The following is a 14,217-nucleotide window of genomic DNA, read 5'->3' on the forward strand; positions in this document are numbered from 1 at the left end:
GACTAGCCTTTTCCTTGAATAAGGGGGCTACTAACTGTATCCCAAAGCTCCGTCCTTGTGATTATAAGTTCAAGATCATGTTTTGTCCACTCTATAAGTTAACTGTATTTCCTCCCTAGTCAACCATCTTTGACTATTAAATCTCTAGAGATCTGCTCAAGTTTGGATTCCCTTTTTGGACAGTTTATGAGCATGTTTGTAAAGATGTATTGGAACCATATCATTCAAGATAAAACAAATAAAATCTACATGGAAGAGGTATTATCAATTTTAGAACAATTTTAGCTTTAAATTGATTCCAAACTTTCCAAATAGCCTTGATAAGAGGGCTCCCCTGGGATTTGGTTGAAGAGGTCCAAAGAAGAGAGGGAGGAAAGGTACGTCCTTCCATCTCTTAAATTTCTCTATGTAAGATAGGTGGATGTTCCTAAGGACCAATCTTCCTTAGGGAAGACCAAAATTTTGACTACCTATTTGGTAGCTAACATGTTTTCCATGATATCTGTAATCCTAGACCTCCATCTTTTGGGAGGGTGTAAACTTTCCAAGACAATTTTGGGATTTTGTACATACGAAGATCCCCTACCCAAAGAAAATTTCTATATTTGAGGGCTGCAAGCAAGATACAAAATAAATGGTTAAAGGGATGAGAATGTGCTTTAAGGCCAGAAGCTGCTTGACAAGTTTTGTTGGTATCCCTTCCATCTATCATATTTCTTTTGGACCTTGTTCATAACCCAATGCCATCTGTGGTGGATAGTCATATTGAATCCCATCTGTATGCCCAAAAGTCTGAAAATTTACCCTTCTTTTATAACTCTACACCCTTGGTCGATGGGGAGGCTGCACTAAAAGAGTTTTAATCCATGTTTTGTTGTGATGGATAGCATAGCTTGAAGCTAAGCAGAAGCTTTGGAGGCATTGCCAATCGATCTCAATGGATTGAGGATCATTATGAATCATACTTTTTGTGTCATCAACAAATTGTTAAAGACACATTTATCATTAATCATGTGGTAGGCTAATTCCTTTAAGAGCTCTCGCTCCATGGCATCCTCTACCAGCCACAGCCTAGGCATTAACTACTATGGTGAAGAGAAGAGGGGAAAGGGGGTGACCTTGTCAAGGTGAAAGGCTTTGACAAGGCTCTATTAACCGCTACCACCCGAACTATTCAATTGGTTCCAATTGGTTTTACAGGTGCCCGTTGTTGTTGCAAAGGATCAAGGCACAAGCCAAGAATTTGTAGCTCAAAGGTTTGAATTAGTTGTAATTTTATATTTTATATTTTTTAAAATTACTAAAAATAATAGTTTTTATTGTTATAAAAGGTTGTCCATCGTCATTTTTATACCTTGTATTCAGCAAGGAAGACTTGGCATGAAGGTGTGACCCTTATGCATCTACAAGTTTTGCAAAGGGATAAGGTTGCAAAGAATGCTAAAGTCAAGGAGGAGAGAGTGGCAGAGTAATCGTGGCTGAAGAGCACAATGAATGGGATGGGCTCAAACCCTCACTGAAAGGTGGCCATGGAACCTATGTAGTAGAAGACCGAAACCTAGACACTTCTCATGGCACAAGGTGATGTCTTTAAAGGGTTGGAAGAAATCCAACCGTTGTGGGCATGCTTCCTGCCACAAAGCTTGTGGCAAGTAAAGAAGTATTTCCTTTCGCTGGAGGTCAAAAGCAACCACCCCTTCCCTTGTCCATTGAAGCTACTCAAACAATAGGAAAAAGGCACCCAAGTAATTAAAAAAGAACAACATAACAAAGGGAAGGTCAAGGAAGTGGGAGGACTTAGCATCGATGCAAGTCCACTCCAAAGAAGTTGAGAGCTCACCCTTATCCCCCACCTCCACATAAGCCCTAGCCTCACACTTCATCTCCACAAAAGCCAAAGGTGGGTTAAAAAGGCATGAAGCAACCCATGCTTCATTTAGGAGAGATGGGGTACAAGATGAAGCTGGCCCATCTAAGCCATGGGGTGAGGAGAGATTTGACCAAAAGCTACCAAAGATAAAAAGAATGGCCCAGAGCCCCAAAAGGCCAATAGGAATTCCCAAGGGCCCCAAGAAGCCATTGGTGGAGGCACCGAGGCACTAAGAGAGATCAGGTTCTAACAAAAGACATGCCATCTTATTTGTCAGGGGTCACCATTCTAACTAGTTTGTGAGATCACTCAAGGATCAAGTTCTACCAAAAGACCTACCATCTTGTTTGTTAGAGGTTATCATTCCAATGACTAATCTGTGAGATCACTCACGATCTAGCATGAGGTACACACCACAAGCAAAAAAAGCTCTACAAGAGGCATTAGAGTAAATGCTCACAAGTCTATTTGAGGATACAAGCTTATGTGTAACAATCCAAGACAAGTACATGCAATTAGCGAGGCAAATCTATGGACCGAAGCCTTGGATAAGCCATATGATACTATATGATCTCTTGTTTGTGTAAACGCCACCATGTAATTGATAGCTTGTCTTATGAAATGAATGTGTTTTCTATGCTTTTCAAATTATTTCTTGTTTTTAAAAATAATTTTATTAGTAAGCATGTGCTAGGGGTTGCACCTTTGAGGGGGCCATCTATACAAGATAAAGGACGACTGCCTGTCCCTCCACGGCAAAGGAGGAGGCGTTTATTCAAATCTATCTTCTATCTATACAAGATAACGCAAGGGTGCCTACCCCTTTTACGTGGAGAAAGGAGAGGAAGAATGTTTGAAAAGGAGAAAGGAGAAGAGAAGACACTCTTTGGGGGTTTCTTTCCCACACGCCTAGATGCATTGGGGCTCACAATTAATTGTCACCATCAAGCCATTTGCTCATTGAATGAATATATATATATAATACATTAGAAAGCAAATAGCCCACCCTTCCACATACACACACATTTATATCTTCTAGTATAAAAAACCAATGCATACATAGATAAATACACACACACACACACATATTATGTATGTATGTATGTATCTATAGGTATGTAAACATATATATATATATATATATCTTCTAATATTATATTATGTACATGTGTAAGAGAGAACATAAAAAACCAATGCATACATAGATAAATACACACACACACACACACACACACACACATTATGTATGTATGTATGTATCTATAGGTATATAAGCATGTGTGTGTGTGTGTGTGTGTGTGTGTGTATGTATATATATATATATATATCATACATTAGAAAGCAATCCCCCCCTCCTTCACATACACACATGCATATATCTTCTAATATTATATTATGTGCATGTGTAAGTAAGAGAATATACATACCGATACATTTATAGATAAATATATACATACACACACATACATATATAAATACATACATACATACACACACACACATATATTATGTATGTATGTATCTATAGGGATGTAAGCATGTATATATAAATAGATCTATACACACACACACACGCGCACATGATACGTGCACACACGCACACAAACACACACATACACACACTCGCATGCATGGACACACGTGCACACATAGAGATATGTACACACACACACACACACACACACACAAGCTTACACATATACATACATGTGTATATATGCACACAAGCTCATACATATGCTCACATACACAAGTAGATGCATGCACACATGTATACATAGATGGAAACGCATACACATTCGCACATGCTACATGCACACACTCACACACACATGTGCACGTGCACGTGCACACACATAGACCCAAAGATGTACATACAGATATATTCACATGCTCACACACATGTATATGCACACACTCACACATGGATACACACAAACACAAACATACACACTACGTACACATACATACACTAGCCATACACACAATCAAGACACTTGCACGATGCATCAAGTCAAGATTACACAACCACACACACGTATATATATGCACACATAATCACACACATATGCGTGCAAGTGTGTGTGTGTGTGTGTGTGGAGAGAGAGAGAGAGAGAGAGAGAGAGAGAGAGAGAGAGAGAATGTGCATGTGTGTTTCTATACATGTGTGAGGGGGTGTGAAGAGAGAGTGCATGTGCATGTGTATGCATAAGAGAGGGGTGTGTGTGTGTGTGTGTGTGTGTGTGAGAGAGAGAGAGAGAGAGAGAGAGAGAAAGAGAGAATGTGCATGTGTGTTTCTATACGTGTGTGAGGGGGTGTGAAGAGAGAGTGCATGTGCATGTGTATGCATAAGAGAGGGGTGTGTGTGTGTGTGTGTGTGTGTGTGAGAGAGAGAGAGAGGGGTGTGTGTGTGTGTGTGTGTGTGTGTGTGTGAGAGAGAGAGAGAGAGAGAGAGAGGTATGTTGCACATGTATGTGTGTGCATGTGAGAAGATAGGATGTTTGTGTGTGCATGCGTGGGAGATTGTGTCTCTGTGTGAGAGAGAGAGAGAGAGACACGCACACACATACATGCACACACATGAACGTACATGTATTTATGCACACACACACACTTGAGCTTACACACACATATACATGCATATGCACGCACATAAGTATATACATATATATACACACATACACAAACTCACACACACAAGTACACGTGTGCACACATGGATGTGCACACCCACACGCACATCCATGTATACATATATACACATTTACATGTGTACATGCACACACATAGACACAAAGATGCACACACAGACACATTCACATGCTCACACACTCGCACATGGACATACAAACACAAACATACACATGTACACACAAACACATGTACATACACACACTAGCACATGTGCACAATCAAGACACTTACACAATGCATGCAGGCATGAAGTCGACATTACATAATCACACACGTGTGTATGTACACACACAGTCACACAGATGAGCGTGTAAGTATGTGTGTATGCATGTGTGGGAGAGGGGAGAGAGAGAGAGAGGGAGAGAGAAAGAGAGGTTCTATGTATGTGAGGGGGTATGAGAAGAGACAATACATTTGCATGTGTCTGCATGAGAGAGAGAGAGAGGTGTGAATGTGTGTGTGTGTGTGTGAGAGAGAGAGAGAGAGAGAGAGAGAGAGAAAGGACAGGTGCATGTGCATGTGTATATGTGTATATGTGAGGATGTTTGTATGCACATATGTGGGAGATTGAGTGTGTCTCTATGAGAGACACACACACACGCATGTACACATGCACACATACACACATGCACATGCATACATGCAAACACATGAACATACACACATACACACTTGCATATATAAACATATGTGTATACACATGGCATGCACACCACATAGAGTACATGCACACACACTTAGATGTACACACACTCACTCACATGTACTCACATGTACACACATGTATACACATACACTCACCTACACAAACATATGCATAGAGTTGCATGTTTGTATATACATACACGCACATGTACACTCACCTACACAAACACACACACTTGCATGCATGGACACACATACACACACAGAGATATGCACACTTACACACACACACACATACACTCAAGCTTGCACAACATACATGCATATGCACTCATATAAGCACAAATAGATACACACATACACACACTCACATATAGAAGTACACATGTACACATATGTATACATAGACACACATGCATACACAATTACACGTGTACATGCACACACTCTCACACACATATACACGTATATATGCACATACATCTATATCTGTACAAGATAAAGCAAGTGTGCCTACCCTATAAACCTAGCCTTTACGTGGAAAAAGGAGAGGCAGAACTTTTGAAAAGAAGAAAGGAGAAGCAAAGACAGTCTTTGGGGGTTTCTTTCCCATATGCCTAGCTACATTAGCTCACAATTAATTATCACCATTAAGTCATTTGCTCATTGAATGAGTTTCTTATATATATATATATATATAATACATTAGAAAGCAAATTACCCCTCCCTCCTCTTCCTCCTCCTCCACACACACACACACACACACACATATATATCTTCTAGTATTATATTATATTATATGCATGTGTAAAGAGAGAGAATATACCTACCTATACATACATAGATAAATACACACACACACACACACACACACACACACACACACACACACACACACATAGATAAATACACACACACACACACACACACACACACACACACACACACACAGATAAATACATACACACACACATATATAATATGTATGTATGTATGTATCTATAGGTATGTAAGCATGTATATATAAATAAATCTGTATGTATGTCAATGTACACCACCTGTATGTGCATGCACACACACGCACATGATACATGCACACATGCACACAAACACACACTGGCACTCATGGACACACGTACATACACAGATATATGCACACTTACATGCACACACACTCAAGCTTTCACATACACATACATGTGTGTACATGCACATAAGCACATACATACACTCACATTCACAAGTACATGTGCACACACATGCGTGCACACATGTATACATAGACGTAAGCTCATACACATTTGCACATGGTACATGCACCCACTCACACACACATATGCACATGCACATACACACACATAGATTGAAAAAGATGTACATGGATATATTCACATGGTCACACACACGTACATGCACACACTCACACATGGATACACACAAACACAAACATACACACCACGTACACACACTCACACCATACACACACTAGCATATATGCACAATCAAGAGACTTGCATGACACATACGCATATGAAGTCAACATTACACAATCACATATACGTGTGTATGTGCACACAATCACACACATTAGCATGCAAAAAAAAAACACAAAAGACATTGTATGTAAGATACACTTATTTCAGAGTGAGCACACCTCACCATGCATCCCTACATATTAAAATTTATTATTAATTAAAAGTATATGTGTTTATGTGTTTATCTATTTTATAAATGCACATGTATATATAGGTAAATGCACATGTGTATATAGGTATGTACACACACACTCACACATATATGTCTCTAAATATAATAAAATATAATATTAAAGATAATATATCTTTACATATATGTGTGAGTGTGTGTGTGCATGCGTGCATGACAAAGAGAGTGTGTGTTTGTGTGTGTACGTGTATGTATGAGAGAGAGAGAGAGAGAGAGAGAGAGAGAGAGAGAGAGAGTTTCTATATGTGGGAGAGTGTGTGTGTGACTGGAGAGAGAGAGAGAGAGAGAGAGAGAGAGAGAGAGAGAGAGACGGACATGGAAGTCTATGTGTGAGAGTGTGTGTGTGTGGGGGGGGAGGGGGGGAGAGTGTGTTTGCATTAGTACATGTGCAGGTGTGTACATGTGTGTGTGTGTGTGTGTGTGTGTGTGTGTGTGAGAGAGAGAGAGAGAGAGAGAGAGAGTGCATGTATATGTGAGAGAGAGAGAGGGTGTGCATGTGCATGTGCATGCGTGTGTGCACAAACCTCACCGCGCATCCCCGCCATTAAAATTTAATTAATTAAACTTGTGTGTGTGTGTGTGTGTGTGTGTGTGTGTGTGTGTGTGTGAGAGAGAGAGAGAGAGAGAGAGAGAGAGAGAGAGAGAGAGAGTTTCTACAGGTGAGAGAGGGAGTGTGTTTGTGCGTGAGAGAGAGAGAGAGAGAGAGAGAGAGAGAGAGAGAGAGAGAGAGAGAATTTCTGTGCTTGAGATAGTTTGTATATGTGTGTGTGTGTGTGTGTGTGAGAGAGAGAGAGAGAGAGAGAGAGAGAGAGAGAGAGAGTTTCTACATGTGAGAGAGAGTGTGTGTGTGAAGAGAGAGGGAGTGTGTTTGTGAGAGAGAGAGAGAGAGAGAGAGAGAGAGAGAGAATTTCTATGTGTGAGATAGTTTGTGTGGGAGGAGAGAGTGCTTGTTTGCATTAGTGCATGTGCTTGTGTTTACATGTGTGTGTGTGTGTGTGAGAGAGAGAGAGAGAGAGAGAGAGAGAGAGAGAGAGAGAGAGAGAGTGCATGCATGTGCATACATCTACATCTATGTGTGTGTGTGTGCTTGTTGAGAGAGAGTGAGATGGGGCAGGCCTGGAAAGAGAGAGAGAGAGAGAGAGAGAGAGAGAGAGAGAGAGAGAGAGAGAGATGCAAAGAGGGAGAGGGTGAAAAGAGAGAGAAAGAGAGCGAGAAATAGAGAATAAAAAGTAGCTTTTAGTAAAATATAAATTAAATAAAAAATATATATGTATATGTGTGTATTCATGTATGTGTGTTTTTATTTACATTTATACATACATACATATAGATATATATATATATGTGTGTGTATATACAAATGTGTGTATGTGTGTGTGTATATACAAATGTGTGTGTATGTGTGTGTATATACAAATGTGTGTATGTGTGTGTATATACATATATATATGTAAATGTGTGTATATACAAATGTGTGTATGTGTGTGTGTGTATATACATATATATATGTAAATGTATACACACACACACACACATATATATATATGTAAATGTATACACACACATATATATATGTAGAAATATATATCTGTGTGCGTGTATGTGTGTGTGTGTGTGTGTGTATAATATGTCTATCTATATATTTAAAAGTGAGCACACCTTACCACCCATCTCCATACATTAAAATTTAATCAAAATTAATTCAAATCATGTATGTGTGTATTTATATTTTTAAATTCACCTATATATGTATAAGTATATGTGTTTATGTATAGCTTTATGTATCTAAAACATAATATTGTATATACTAATATTTACATGTGTGTGTGTGTGTGTGTATGAGAGAGAGAGAGAGAGAGAGAGAGATGGGGGCATGCCTGGAGGAGGGAAGAGAGAGAGAGAGAGAGAGATGGGGGCTGTGTGTGTGTGTGTGTGATAGAGAGAGAGAGAGAGAGAGCTGGAACCTTGGTCGCCCACAGCAACGCGTGGGTCCAATACTAGTTTGATATTATGTATTTGAAAGTGGATGTCTAGGGAGACCATATATATGGCTAGATAACAAATTTTTATGTAGTGAGCATTTGAAAATAATTAAAAAAAACCCACCCCACTAGGTCTCCCTATATATATGGCTAGATAACAAATTTTTATATAGTGAGCATTTGAAAATAATTAAAAAAACCCACCCCACTAGAGCTTAGATCTAGTGGGGGCAGTTTTTTTTATATTTCTAATACCCATTGGACATACAGGGGTTGGTCCCTAGGAGGCCCCATCCAAATAAAATTGATGGAGCTCCACCCAGACCATTTTGACACGACGAGACCAAGGGCATTTTCTAACAGCTGGCTAGAATGCCCTTTGTTTTGCAATGCTGGTGGGCTCAGGGTTTCGGCCTTTTTTTTGTGCATTTTTGGCTCGAGGCCTAGTAAGCACCGAGGGAAGGGTACATGCTAGAACTTTAAAAAAAAAGTCCCCAACCCCATAGGATATTCAAGGTTTCATGAGGGTTGGGGGGAGGCTTTTTTTTATTTCCTTCTAATTCCTAGTGAACATGCAAGGGGCTTCACCAACACTGAACCATCAACAACCTCCTGCGCATGCTACTACTACAGTAGCAGCAGCGTTTTTGGCCCACACCATCCAGCCGACGCTCTACCCTTCACACAGCAGCAGCCCAGTGTGACCAGCGTAGCACCTTCCTTCATCTTCATCAGCAGCAGCATCTGCGTTTTTCTTAGTCTGCGTTTTGCAGCCTCTACATCCTCACGGAGTGCCACCGCCGAGGCTTCGTCACACCGACCAAGCCTCTTTTTGCTTCTTAGTCCGTCTACTACTTAGAGTCACCTCACATTAGAGGGCTTCTTCTCTGGATTACATTCACCATTATACATTCATTCATTCATCCATCCATCTCATGCTCTGTTGAGCAATTCATTCATCCATCTCATGTTGTGTTCATTTGCTCTCATCTCTCGCACATCTTGTCTTTTCGTCCTTTTGCCCTCACAGGTGCCTAGGAAACCCTAGGCAAACCATGCACAAAACAAATGCCCAAAGCTCCCCATCTATACAATGTTACCAGAATGCCCCTGGTCATGTCTAGTGGCTAGGGTGGATCTAGCCTCATGTCTAGTGGCTAGGGTGGATCTAGCCTTTCTTTGTGTGCATGGTTTGGCCTGAGGCCTCCTAGGAACCAACAAAGGAAATCCCCTTACATGTCTGGTGGAGCATTAATAAAAAAAAGATGCCCCCCACCCCCACCAAACCTTTGATATTTGGTAGGGATGGGGGGCCTTGTTTTAAAACTTCTAATGCCCTTCATGGGTGTAATGGGGCTCCCCTTGTGGTGCATGGGGGGCCCTAGGCCAAGCAAATTCTAGTGCATTTAGTTCCTCTCGAGCTTTTCTTTGTATTCCTCTGCCTGTGTCTCGGCCTTGTCTCTATCTTCCATGTCTTCTCTCAATATTTTTGCATACTCCTGGGAGGGTGTGGCATCCTGTAATTCTTGGTGTAATTCCTTATTTCCTTCTGCTAGCTTTTTATCCTCCTTCTCCCAATGAGCATCCTTCCAAGTAGTGACCTTCAGAGCCAGCATCAAGTTCTAGTCCTCGTCTTTTGCTTGCTTGTCCTTTACAGAACTGATTGGTTTGGGGGACCCCTGTCTTGCAGGCTACTTGATGCTACTATTTTATTGTTATTGTTGCTGCTGTTGCTACTGCTCTTTGTCTGTGTCATCATCTTCTTCTAGATCATGGATGACCTTTTGAGCCTTGTAAGCCATCTGTTCTGAATTTCTAGTAGGGCTTCTAGGACTTGGTCCCAGACCTTGCTAAGTCTGGTCTTCGTTGTTTTTATGATTGCCGCTTTAGCATTAAGCGGAAGGCACATAATCTACTCTTCTTCTTGGATCTTCAGGGTTTGGACCTCTGTCTAGGCGACCTCCAATGTTGTTGTGCTCTACAGCACTTCTTCTTTTAGCCCTTGGATGGCGTCACCCTAGACCTTTGGCTGGCTTTTATGCTTCATCTAACTCTACTCTAAGCCTGTCCACTTGAGCTTTGAGCATGTGTTTCTCGCTGGTGAGGGTTCTGATCTTACCTTCACTTAGCTCTTTCTGGCTAGACTAAGACCTTTTTCACCAAAGTGAGTTTGTTCTGCATTTCCATGTTATGCTGAGCCATTATATTCGCTTTGCTCTCTAGGTCCCTGGCTTTTTCTATAGCATTTCTGAGTAGTCCATGTTGTTTGCTGATTCAGGGCACACATTTGATTGATTGAGTTCTGAGCCTTTGACTCATATTCCTCTACGAAAGCAAGGGCATGAGAGAGGATGCTTTGGGCCACCATCATCATCCCTTTGTTCATGTGTAGTTGCTAGGTAGGAAGTTGTGCCTCTAGTTCTCCAGGTAGTTTTGGGTTGTGGCTTGGTTCTTTCTACATTTTCTGTGCTAAGGCTGCCACCCAAGGCTATAATTCCGATGATATGGACATGTCAGCCCGGAGCTTCTTCTTCTTTCTTTTTATGATGTTCCTCTTCTTTCCTCTTTCTCTCGTCCTCCTCCTTCCTTTTCTTTTCTTCTTCCTCCTTTTTCCTTTTCCCATCTTCCATATTTTTCTTCTTTTCTACTACGTGGTGGCTTCCATTTTCTGTCTCTCTTCCAATTGTCTTTTTATTTCTTCTTCTGCTTTCTGCTTCTTTACTTTGTCTGGGTCAGGTAGCAGCTCTTCGTCTACTCTGAGCTTTCTTTTCTTGCTGGCCTTCTGGGTGATTTTGTGCCACTCTTCTCATCATCTACATCATCTTCAAAAGAGCTAAAGGTCACTCTGGTGGGTTTTGATGATCCTCCAGCTTCGTGGTGTCGTCGTTCCACATAGGATCCTTCGGACTTGAGATCCACAGACCTGGCAGCTTGTGCGATGGCCCTTAGGTGTGTATGCACCACCATTGGTTGTTTTTCCTTGGCCCATATGGCCGCTCTTTTTGCCAAATTCTCCTTGTAGATGGTGGCACAATTGATCTTTTCTCCTGCTTCTCCTACCCTGAGCAGCCTGTAGTTTTTGTTTGACATATCTTTGGCTTCCCTATGAACATTGCATTTTGTAGAAAGAAGACAAACTTCTCTCACCAGGTCTCATCTGCCACATCCTTAACTCGATGCATGTTGCCTATTTTGGGAATCTCCTCCTCCACTCTGGGCTTCATGCTTGTGTCCAATGCTTTGTCCCCATTGGCAACCCTAGTGCATGGTGCACTACGAGCTCTGAGATGTTTATGGATTCCTTCCACTGCGAGCTCTGAGATGTTTATGGATTCCTTCCCTTCCACATGTACAATGTTTGTTTCAAGAAACTGGTATATAAGTTTTCCCCCATCCTCAGGGTCCTGAAGATCCTCCAGTGGTGGTGATCAAGCAACTTTTCAAAGCTGCACTTCCTCGCCCACTCCTGGTGTTTTTTTTTCCTCATGTCGGGAATCATCATAGGCATGCAAGGCTTTTCTCTGGCCTCTTGTTGGCCTCTTGTTGGCCTTGGAGTCTTGCTAACCTTCAGCATGGATTTGTTTTCTGAGAGAGCATTGTGAATTGGTGAGAAAGCTGTGAGCAAGAAAGCGGGTTGAGAGTGTGCGTGTTTTGGGTCCTTGTGCTCTTTTTTGCGATGCTTTTTCCTTTTTCCTTCCTTTCTTGGGGCATTGTCATTTTCAACGTCCCACTTCTTGTTGAAAGAACGGTAGAGGGGGAGGAGACACACACAGAGGAGCAAACCCTAATGTATATTGCAAACCCTAACCATAGAGGGAAGCCATGTCCACTCTCACACAAAGCATAATGCACTAAACCATAATCCACACAACACACTATGAGTTGTGTCCACACTCATCTAACCCTAGCTAATGTCCACACACTATGACCAGCTGGACACGCGGTCATTTATGTCTCACACATGTTCCTACCTAACCTGCCAGCACATAGCATAGCTGGCTCACATTGACATCGAGCTTGAATCTCAACAGCCCCTCTCAAGCTCATGATGTACTGCCGATGAAGATGTAGATGAGCTTGGGATATCAAGACTCTCAACACTCCCCCTCAAGCTCATCCCATGTACTCCCAACATAGTCCAGAAGTACTCAAACTTCTCCCTACTAAGTGGCTTCGTAAAGATGTCTGCCACCTGCTCATCAGTCTTCACATACTGAAGATCAATTGTACCATCCAGCACCTTTTCTCTGACAAAGTGATAATGGACCTCTATGTGTTTGGTCCTCACATGAAACACTGGATTCTTGGCCAACTGTATACTGCTCATGTTGTCACAATGAATGGCAACTTTGCCATCAATAGGCTCACATAAATCTGCCAAGAGACCCTTTAACCATACTGCCTCACAAGTAGCAATGGCTGCACCCCTGTACTCAGCCTCTGTACTTGGATAAAGCAACTGTAGGTTGCTTCTTGCTACTCCAACTCACCACGGCACTTCCAAGTGTAAAAGCATATCCACTAGTAGACCTCCTGTCATATGCGCTACCTGCCTAATTAGCATCTGTGTAGCCATGTATGTCCAAGCTTTTACCACTCTCATAAAGTAAACCATAATGTGCTGTGGTCTTCACATATCTCATGATGCGTCTCACTGCATCCAAATGTGGTTTCCTGGGGCTCTGCATAAACTGGCTTACTAGCCCCACAGCATAACTCAAATCCGGGCGTGTGATAGTCATATATATAAGACTACCAACCATCTTCCTGTACATAGAAGGATCATCCATTCCTCGCCATAATCAGCCCGCAACTTCACATTTTGCTCCAATGGTGTACTCATAGGCTTACACCCTATCATGCCATACTTTGCCAACATATCCAATGCATATTGGCGCTGTACTAACCAAGTACCTGCATGATCTTTGACCACTTCTATTCCAAGAAAGTATCTCAACTCACCAAGGTCTTTCATGTCAAATTGCCCACTCAAGGCTTTCTTGACATGCATCACATTTGCACCATGATCACCTGTGATATAATCAAGTCATCCACATAGATGACGAGTAAAACAATCCCATGCTGTGTCTTCTTCACATACAATGAAGAATCTGCTGTAGAAATCTGGAAACCAAGTGAGATAAGATATCTGCTCATCTTATCACTCCAAGCACGAGGTGCTTGCTTTAGACCATATAATGCCTTTTTCAATCTGCATACTTGAGTGGGATATCTAGGGTGTACATACCCTTCTGGCTGTGCCATATACACTTCCTCTTGTAGATCTCCATTTGGAAATGC

The sequence above is a fragment of the Cibotium barometz genome, chromosome 31 (assembly GCF_041138505.1).
Source record: "Cibotium barometz isolate CiBa-2024 chromosome 31, ASM4113850v1, whole genome shotgun sequence".
NCBI lineage: Eukaryota > Viridiplantae > Streptophyta > Polypodiopsida > Cyatheales > Cibotiaceae > Cibotium > Cibotium barometz.